The sequence below is a fragment of the Dipodomys ordii genome, unplaced genomic scaffold, assembly GCF_000151885.1.
Source record: "Dipodomys ordii isolate 6190 unplaced genomic scaffold, Dord_2.0 Scaffold66, whole genome shotgun sequence".
NCBI classification, from domain to species: domain Eukaryota; kingdom Metazoa; phylum Chordata; class Mammalia; order Rodentia; family Heteromyidae; genus Dipodomys; species Dipodomys ordii.
The window spans coordinates 1,830,243-1,840,760 of NW_012267282.1; positions in this window are offsets into that span (position 1 = coordinate 1,830,243).

Genomic DNA, 10,518 nt, shown 5'->3' on the forward strand with positions numbered 1-10,518 from the left:
ACTTCCTCCAGGTGACTTCCTCCAGGTGACTTCCTCCAGGTGGCCTACTCCAGGTGACTTCCTCCAGGTGACTTCCTCCAGGTGACTTCCTCTAGGTGACTTCCTCCAGGTGGCCTCCTCCAGGTGATTTCCTCCAGGTGACTTCCTCCAGGTGGCCTCCTCCAGGTGGCCTCCTCCAGGTGGCCTCCTCCAGGTGACTTCCTCCAGGTAACTTCCTGGTCCTTAAGGCCTGTACATTCTCAGACACCCTCTCACCTCAGGTCCCGGCCCTGAAGACTGCTTTGGCCACTTCCTCACAGTCCCCCACACAGAGCCCGAGGCAGGACTGCTGTGCAAATGTGAGGGAGAAACTACGGGACAATGCCAAGGTGGCTGTTCCTTTCCCTGGGGGCAGACGCAAGGCCCCTTCCCTGGAGACACTGGGCTTTATCGGCAGATGCCTCCAGACCAGCAGGCGGCTAACTTCAGCCCCAGGATCAGGTGTAGTCTGCACCTGGCCCTGTGCCACATACCTCGAGGGCAAACGAAACATCACCAGACTGGCAGGAGCCAGCGTTTGCTTTGAGGTGATAAGCACTCAGAGAGCAAATAAAAACCCAGTTAGGGAACTGAGCCGCTGGAAGGCAGCTAGCTCTGACTCTGAGTTAGAGGACGGGCAGGAGATGGGAGATGCTGCCAGCCCATGACAATGAGGGAGCAAATAAAAACCCAGCTAGGGATCTGAGTAGCCGGAAGGCAGGTAGCTATGGCTCCCGAGTCTGAGTTGGAGGAAGGGCAGGAGATGCGAGGTGCTTGGGGTAGTGACAATGATTTCTGAGGGATCTTAAGATCACAAAAGTGGTGTCAGGAGACAATCCTCCCTTCAGAAACAAAAGCAAAAGCCAAGTACCTCCCAACAGGAGGAAAGCAAACCCAAGAGCTCCAGCGTTCAGCCATATGTGGTATGACGCCCACCATGCAGTGGCCAGCAGCCCTCCAGGGGTGAACAGTCCTGCTGACGGCTCAGGGGTGCTCCAGCCTGGCCAGAGGCCCAGAGCACCCCTCATTCTGCAGCACCTGCCCCTCGTCCCTGCACACGGCCCGCCCCGTGTCCCCTGCACACGGCCCGCCCCATGTCCCCTGCACACGGCCTGCCCCGTGTCCCCTGCACACGGCCGGCCCTGACCCCTGCACAGTGCCCGCCCCACCCCTGCACACAGCCTGCCTCTCTCCCTCAGCAGGAGGCCGGCCCGCCCCTCACCTCAGGCTATGCTGTCAGATCTAATCTTGGACTTGCCTCCCTTCGGTGACAAAGAGCAGAGATGCTCCTGACACCAGGCAGAGGTGAGGTTAGGGCTGCTTCCCTTTAAGATGCAGACACTCTTCACATAGGAGCCTTGACTTTGATCTCACAGTAAGAATTTCTGGACAAGTCACAAGGGCAAGAAAACTTGGCAGTGCTTTATTAAGTAAACAAGCAGACAAAACGTAGGTAAACACACACAGAAGGCCAGGCACCCTAACAGAGGGTGGAGATAGAGACAGCTGCTCCTGGGGCTTGGAGGGTCGACTTCAAAGTTATGCAAAGCTGGGTTCTTTGTCTTTGCTCTAACCACACCTGGCATTGTTTTCTGAGTTTCCAGGCAAGAATCCACCCCCCCTTAGATCCTTATCTTTGAGCTAGGGAGGTGCCTCACCACAGCCCAGGGCCAGTGGCTTAAGTTTGGGAAGCGGTTTCCCCCCCCCCCTCAGGAAGGTGTACATAAACGCATCCCTCAGGAAGGAATGCATCCTGTTTCTCTTTGAAGCAAAGACAGCGTTTCTAAGTTTCTCAATACTACGCTTCTGAGTTACCTTCCCTGGGCCTCAGTCTCCTGAAGCTGCCCTGCTTCATTTCTCCTAAAATGACTTTTGTTCCCTTAATCTTAAGGGAGTACATGAAGGAATGTCTCCCATATTTGCTGCCAACTGACTGTACCCAGTTTTCCTCTAGTCTTTCTGGCTTCGGGAAGACTGCTCTGAGTCCCCACACCAGCTCTGACTTTGAGGGAGCAGTGTTGGTAATTGGAACCCTTGATTACGCCTGCTGAGAACAGAAGGTCTTTCTGCACTCATTTTCTGGAGGTTTCTAGGATGGAAAGAATGAATGAAATGATGGGCAGAGACAGGTCCTCTGTCAAACACACTAGAGGCTCAGCCAGCTCTGCTGCTTTTTGGGTAGCAAACCTCATTGTCATAGATCTCATTCCACACACACAAAGCCTCCTGGCCCCTTCCATTGAGTTCATTTCTCTTTGGAGCAATTATTTCAAAAGATGGTCTAACTTCATCTGAGAGTCTGGCAAGCCCCCGTTGTCCCCCACCCACCGGTGCGCCCCCCCGCCCCCGCCCTGTGCCTCCTTCTGACCCACAGCTGTCCAGGGTCTTCTGGGAGGTGTGCACCGAACCTCAGAAGATGGGCAACAAGCAACTTGCAGGCGGGTTATTCCAATTGCTCAACACGTAAGAGCAAGAATCGACAGGACTGTACCAAACTTAACAAACTAGAATCCAGAGCCAGCATGCAGAATCATCCCTAGCTATAAAGGATTCATAACCAGAACATGCAAAGCACTCACGGCCCAATCAGTAGCTGGGAAAATGAATTGAAAAGACAGTTCACAGAAGAAGACTAACACATGACTAACAGATACGTTCGGAAATGTTCAATGCCCTTTGCCAGGAAGAAAATACAACTCAGAGCTACACTGAAATCCCATCCCATCTCAGGAGGCCATCGCCAAGAAAACACACAGCATGTGCTGGCAGCCATGCAAGAGAGCAAGGCACCCTCACGCACTCACATAATGCAGCACCATCGACCTCAGTCTGGAGGGGCTTCCAGAAACAGCCAGCAGACTGCCAACCGCCTCACCACACCCCGGGGCACACCCCCCACACCCTTCTCTGTGTCCGCTTCCTGTGCTGGTCACCGAGGGGTGCTGAGCCCCGCTATCACCAGCCATCCCCGCCGCTGTTCTCTGAGACCCCCTTGCTCTTGGTGTTTTGTTTGGAGACAGGCCAGATCACCCATTTCCCTCCTGTCTCATCTCCTAAGGCCTCAAGCACCCTTGCAGGGTTGTGCTGATGCTCAATTTCCTCCAAGCTGATCTGACGCATACGTTTAGGAAAATTCCATGTGCACACTGGGAGCCCTGGGAGACCCTGGCGGGCGAGCTCCCAGGAAGGACCGGGAAGTAACCGGCTACGTTTAGTTTCCAGGTTTGGTCTGTGTGGTTGGAAGGTCTCTCCTCACACCATGGTATGTTTGTGGGTGGCTTCAGGTGGCTGGGCTAATTTTTATCTTTAATCGGGGCCTCTGTGAGAAGTGTCTCGGTCCAGCTCTGCGCTGTTTGCAGGTCCTCACTGGCTCTGATGCGCGGAGGGCCTTCAGGCCCCTCTCCATATTCAGTTATGTCAGCAAGGGCTCTGCGGTCCGGTCCGCCCTGTGCGCCCCAGCACAGCACACTTTCTGCCTTGAATCTTGGGAACAGTGGTGTGAGAAGAATACAAGGCCACAAAGACACCATTATATTACATCACATCACTATCCCCTAACCTAAGGTGGGACCGACAGCTAAGTGCCCGCGGAAGGCGCTCTAGAGAGTGGAGCGGGAGAGGAGCCTTTTGAAGCCTCCGGAATCTCAGCAGCTCAAGAGGCTGCTCCCAGGACCCTGCAGCGGACAGCCCCGCCCAGCCACTGGCATCTTTCCACACCCTTGCGGATGGACAGATGGACGCACTGCTGAGTGCCAGCCTCCTCCCCCACCGCGGAGCACGGGTGTGTGGGGGGCCAGACTGGATCTAAAGCTCTTCTATCTGAGAAACACCACACGGGCCATCGGCTGCCAATAGCAGCGCTGCTCGGGGAAGTGCTCATTGCCACCCAGCGAGATGATGGTGGCCGCGAGGTGGCCCTCGGGCATGGACAGTGGGGGCAGTGAGGACCCACTGGCTCTCGGTGCCCCGGTTTCCCAGTCGTTACTCTCAAAGCAGGCATGTGAAGATGTACTAATTTATTATGTCAGTTCCTTGCCCTTGATAAACAGGACAATGGATGTCAATGGTCCACGGCACGCTGTCTTCAGCCAACGTCAGGGAAGAACATTTGAAGAGTGTGGCTGAGCAGAGCTGTTGTGCCTGTGGCAGACAGCTTTCACCGGACCGCATGCCTGGGAGCACCGGGAGTCACGGGAGCTCACCTCGCGTGTGTGTGTGTGTGCACACGTGTGTGTGTGTGTGTGTGTGCGCGCACGCATGCACACGTGTGCGTGCACGCATGCCTCTGTGTGGTGCCAGAGGTTGACCCCAGAGCTTCACACATGGGCAAGCATTCCAGTGCTTGAGACACACCCTGCACCACTGGTTTCGTGTCTGACTTTGAGCTAGGGGCTTGCTCACTCTGATTGGGGGGGGGCGCTTCAGCCTGTGATCTGGAGTTGCAGGCATGCACTCCGAGGCCTGGCTTCACACTGGTTCTTAAGACTGAAGCACCATTGGTTTTAGCCTGCAGGCTTGGTGATCCGCTCCACCTGATGACCGGTGTGTGGAAGTCCTCCGTCTCCGCATTACCGGCCAGTGCTCATCTCCGGTAGGGGGAGGGAGGACGTGTTCCCCATGGAGCGACAGCTCTGAGAATGCAGCTTGGCCTCGTCCCCTTGCAACTCCCTCTTCCGAGTCCACAACCCGAAGGGTTTTCAGACGTTGTCAAGTCTGCCCTGGAGAGGTGGCTTGTGGTTGGAAACACTGGTTGGCGTTAGAGAAGCTCCGGAGCCCCCCTTCCGCCCAGGAGTGTGCGGTGCTGCAGCAGTGGGCTTGCCCCCCAGGGTGCCCCCGGCCACCCTCACAGCCTCCAACCAGGAGCCGGCCCGGAGCAGGCATTACAGTTATGACCCGAGCACAGGGACGGAGGCGCAGAGGGGTTCAGGGGCCCATCAGGGTGGCACAGCTCGGAACCCGGGCTGTGGCTTTGTATTTGCTCGTCTCTCTCGAGTTGTTCCTCCTCCGCTATGCTAGTGCTGGGGTTAGTTCCAAACCCCAGTTCACATACCCTACTTCTTCTCGTACCTGCCTCTCAGTTTTTCTCTTTGCACAAAGGCCATGTATACACTTGGAGTTTACATTCTGCTGAGATGAATTTGCTTCTTCTAGCTCACAGGGGAACCTGGAATACGCACGCTAAACAAACATAACATTTGCTGGTCTCAGTAAATGGATTAGGGATGGGATGTGGCCCAAACAGAGTCAAGGCAACTCAATTACAGGACAGTTATTGGACTTATTAGGGAAGAGACGTCCAAGCGTGTGGTCCCAGCTGGAAATCACTGGCGGTCACCATGCAGACAGCCAGTGAGGTAATGATGCCCAAGAGAGAGCCAGGCACTGGAGGGACAGAGCAGAGCCCAGCGTGTCATTCAAACCCAGAGGCTTTTCACCTGAATCCCTGGGCACTTCTAGTGATGAGGAGACTATGTGTGTTTCTCTGTTTATGTTGGTTTGGGTTGCAACCAAACCAAGTGCCACCCACTACCGGAGGTCATTCTCTCCTCACTGAGAGCACCTGAGAGTGCATTAGAATGAATGATGCACTCGACATGAGAATGCAGTGGTCTGGACACCCCACGGGGCCTTGGAGACAGCTGCCCGGGAGGAGCCTCCACCCCAGCCCCATCCTGACCGCAGCTGCACCCGAGCAGCAGAAAAGGCTGGGGGCTCCTGTGTCTCGGTGTGGGAACCTCTGCTCTTAAAGATCTCCTCTGGAACACAGAAGAGACACATCTTTCAGGACAGATGCTGCGACAAAGACGTCAGCCCTGCAGGGAGAGGGGAGACACGGTCTCTGTCTTCAGCAGCGTTTCTATCTGAGCATCAGGAACTCCTGGTGGGACAGTCCTGACACTTTCTAGCCCATCGCTCTCTGGGTGGCAGAAGAACAGGGACTTAGGTGACATAAGGTAAACAAGCCAGCTGAGTCAGCCTTAAGAACGTGGCATCCCCCTGGAGGGACGAAGGGAAGAGGGGGATCCAGCTAGCAAGTGAGTGGCCAGATGGGCAGACTGGCCCTTGTGGCTGAGACGGGCAGATGGCTTTCCTCACGGCCTCACCCCTGTCCCACATCGTCCTCCTGTGTGCATTCCCAGGAGCCTTTGCCATTCTAGAAAACGTTCACCATGCTTCTGGACGGAGCTCGCCGGCACCTCAAGGGGATCCAAAGACTCCTAAAACCAAGAAACATGCTCACCGTCCCTAGGAACATGGGAGGAGGGACAACAGGCTTCAGGGAAGACCTTCCACAAGGTGCCTGGCAAGCAGAATGTTCTGGAAACATGGACAGTTTTTCCTTCCAAACCAACACTTCAACTCAGTGAATAGTTCCTGAGATTTCAAGACACACGTGGTTCAGAGACCTGATATTGAGAGCCACTGGAGAGGTGATAATAGGGAAACCAATCAGCAGGGTGCTGACATGTAACAATGCCCAGAGCTCTGGAACAAGGACAGAGGAAAACACTCTAGAGCCGTAGCCAGCCCGTCCAGAGCCTCCCTCCTCCCCACGCCCGTCTGTCCTCCTAGAAAGATGAGGTAGATCACAGGTTCTGCTTCTGCCCGCATCCATCACCCTGTGTGCCACAGGCAAAGCTGCGGTTTGGGAAACTTGAGAATGAAGATGGCTTTTAAGTGGGTTACAGAATGTGGAGATGCGAGGTAGGATGAGGGTCGGAAGGGCTCTGGTTCCTTTCTCTGTTCACAAAGCTGGAGTCAATTTTATGTTCCAGTGTTTCCCACACAGCAAAATCACAGCCTTAAAAGCAGTGCCGCCGCCAGGCTGCCTGGCAACCCAGATGTGTGTGGGGAGCCGGGGAGGGGATGGGGCAGGGCAGGAAACATTATTTCTTCACTTCTTCCCAAGCGGAAAGAAAATTGTTCCTTTTCTCTGTTCCAGGAGAATACATTTAAGATGACAAGCTGAGGAAAATGAAAACAAGCCCTGCCTTTGGAGGCATCCGACAGGGGAAATGAACTTTAGACAGAGTGTGGGAAAATGGGTTTCCAGAATTTTCTGATTCCAACCCAAATCAGTCTTCTCCTCCAAACGATGAGTCTGAGAGTGACCAAGTCCTTCCTGGAAGCCAGACTTCTGCACAGTAGGAAATGAGGGTCCAGCAACTGCCCAGAGCCAGTCAGGTTTCTAGGGTTTTTCAAATCCTCAGAAACAAAAGAGATCAGAAAAAAAGAAAACTCCTTGAAATTAAACTGCAAGACCAGACACACAGGCTGTGATCAGCAATGAGAGGAATGGATTTGAGAGGGTTGGCCTAGTCTCTGGTAGGGAAGGATTTATTCTTCTATATGGCGAGGACAGAGATTTCCGTTTGTAACTTTGCTCCCTAAGCACAGGGAGCACTCTGAGGGTGCCAGAGGCTTCCACAGCTCAGAAGGGCCAAGGAAAGGCTGAATGGAAAGTCTCAATGCATCTGGGCTGCCTGGCAGTGGGGTGAACCGCTTTCCCAACCCTAACTCATACCTGTGTGGAGCACAACTGGGAAACGGTCAAGAGTCTCCCACTGGAATCCCTCTCGAGTGCCATGAGAACCCATGACTGTTGTCCTTGTAGGAAGCAGGAAAGGTGACTTTGAGGCACACAGGCACACATGGGGACCAGAGAGAAAGTCACTGCAGACTTGCAATATGGCCACTAATTGCGTCGCAAGACTGTCGGGGTGTGCGGCGCTGTTGCAACCTCAACCTCAGGCCTCTAGTCCCCACAGCTACAGTGGAAGGAAGTTCTGTGCTTCAACTGTTAAGGTTGTGGGAACCTAATACAATATGGCAGCCCACAGACAGCAATGGCTGGAAGAGGCTCTGATGTCCACCCACTCTCACAAAGCCAGAGATTGCACTTACAGAGCTCATACTTGAGGCTTCTCTTTAAAATCACTAGACCTGAGTGAAGTGTGCTTCAATCCCTGCATGCAGCCCGCTGATGGACTCAGAAAATCACTATCCCTACAGAAGCAGCATGCAAGCTCCAGTTCCCCGTGGCCCCTGCCCGTGGAGCCCGTTGTGGTAGTACAGCGTGGAGGGGCACAGCTGGGTTTAGAACTGTGCGACCAGCTGGGATTGTAGCTCAGCCGTACAGTGCTGGCCTAGCATGTACAAGGCCCTGGGTTCCAACACCAGCTCTGGAGCTGTGGCTCAAGCAGTAGAGTGCTTGCCTTGAACTGAAGAGCACAGGGACAGCACCCAAGCCCAGAGTTCAAGCCCCACGACCGACAATAAAACAAAACAAAAATCTCATGGACAGTCTTATTTTAAACCATTCAACCTACACACCTGGCTCTCAACCCTCATAACTACCTAGTTCAGGAAGAAATCTCACGGCCATTACAATCTCCCCCCCCCCCCGCATCCTTGTCATCTCCTTGGGTCCTGGAAACCACTTTGCTACTTCCTGTCTCTATGGGTTCACTTGTTCTAGAAGTTTCATATAAATACAGTCATAAACCCATGTGGTCTTTTATGTCTGGATTCTCTCACTCAGCATCAATTAATCAAGGTTAATTTGCATTGTACAAAATCCTTTTATAGGATTTTTATCTTCCACTAACTGGGCGTATCAGGCTTGCCGCTCACCCATGGAGTGTAGGACGCCTGGGTACAGTAGCTCCCATGCTGTGGGTACGGTAGACAGTGTCGCTCTACATGCTTGTATAACTTCCTGTAGTTTGGCTGAATCACGCTGGGAGCCTCTGGCTCTGCTCTGAGCTGGTTGGGGGTGAAGTTTGTCTGTAGTAGATTCATCTTACCAAAAACATCCCCTTTAAAGGAGGTGAGCTCCACCCTGCGAGTGCCACCTGAATTCCCCGTCATACAGTGAAGCCTCTGGGAAGGACCTTACCTGCCCAAGAAAGTGATACTTTTCTCAACATTCCTGCGTGAAAAGCCACTTAATACTTCTAAAAGCTTCTTCCTCCCCTACATCCATCCTTTTTATTTATCCATTGGTACATGCTGGGAGCATTTCGTGTTTTTAAGCACAGGTGAAGCAGTGGTGCTGATTCCGTGGTGGTGGGGGGGACTTTAGTTGCTAATAACACTGTTTCACCCACCAGCCATGCCAGGGCAGGACTCATAAACCAGCAGGACCTACACCCAAGAGCTGGAGAGGGACAGAACACAGCCCTCCAATGCCGGCTCAGGGCCTGCACTGAAATCTGCTCCCTGCCCTGCCTGCAAAGTGGCGCTCCTGGAAGCAGCAGGCTCTGAGTGGAACTGCCTCTCTCGCACTTCCTTGCTTCACTACGTCTGATGTTTGAAAGAAAATCTTTTTCTGTTAGGATTGATGTCCCCAGGGCTACATTTATCAGTCCTGGCACAGAACCTACCCAGCAGAGGGCACAGAGCACAGAAACTTGCCATTCTGTTATCCTTGAGAATTGTCGGCAGAGAGGAGATAGAGAAGTTCCCGCTCTGACATTTGGGGAGTATTTGCTTAAGAGGGGAGGGGCTAGAAGGGGAAGGAAGAGATGACTGGATGGGGAAGGGGAAGAGAGAAGGAGAAAAGAGCGGACAGGGGTGGGAGAGGAGGGATTGAAATTCTTTTTTTTTTTGTCGGCCGTGGGGCTTGAACTCTGGGCCTGGGCGCTGTCCTCAGCTCTTCAGCTCAAGGCGAGCGCTCTACCACTTGAGCTACAACGCCACTTCCGGTTTTCTGGTGGTTCATTGGAGATGGGAGTCTCACGGTCTTTCCTGCCCGGGCTGGCTTTGAACCGCGATCCTCAGATCTCAGCCTCCTGAGTAGCTAGGATGACAGGCGTGAGCCACCAGCGCCCGGGAGGGATTGAAATTCTGTTTGACAAACTGTCAGAGAGGATCACCTGTTTAATACGGATTACGCCAAGACCCGAAGATGCGTCTACTGTCCATGACCTGACCTTTTTAAACAGTGGGACTCCACCTTTGGCATGAGAGCGGATACTTCGAGACAGTCTTCAGACGACGTGTGTGCGGCCGGTCACGGAGTCCGGCCCGCCTGAGACACAAGTGCCCTCGGCTCGGCTTGTGTGTTGGGGAACTTTGGTGCAGAACTTTAAAGCCCCCGCCTGCAAGCCCGGGCCCAGAGGTAGGCTGGCACGGAGCACGCGCGGTGCCTTATCAGTGTCCCCAAGCCGTCCACGTACAGCCTGAGTTAAGAAATCCCAGACAACCGTAGGAGGAGCGGTCGGGACTAAGTCCTAATGCAACCTAGTAGGAGCTCCTTTGGGCATCTCTGTTTCTAGAATGATTCTTGAAAGAAGTCTCAAACGAATACATTCTTCTCAGTGTGAGATTCTGGGGTGAAGACGCGCGGCCTTCCCTGGCCTTCCCCAGATCACGCTCGGGAACCAGGTTCTGGAACATACCCTGTGCACATAGCAACTCTGGTCAGCCTGCGCCTGGTCCGGTGCGGGGCCGGCGGTGCGGGGCCAGCGGTGCGGGGCCAGCGGTGCGGGACCGCGC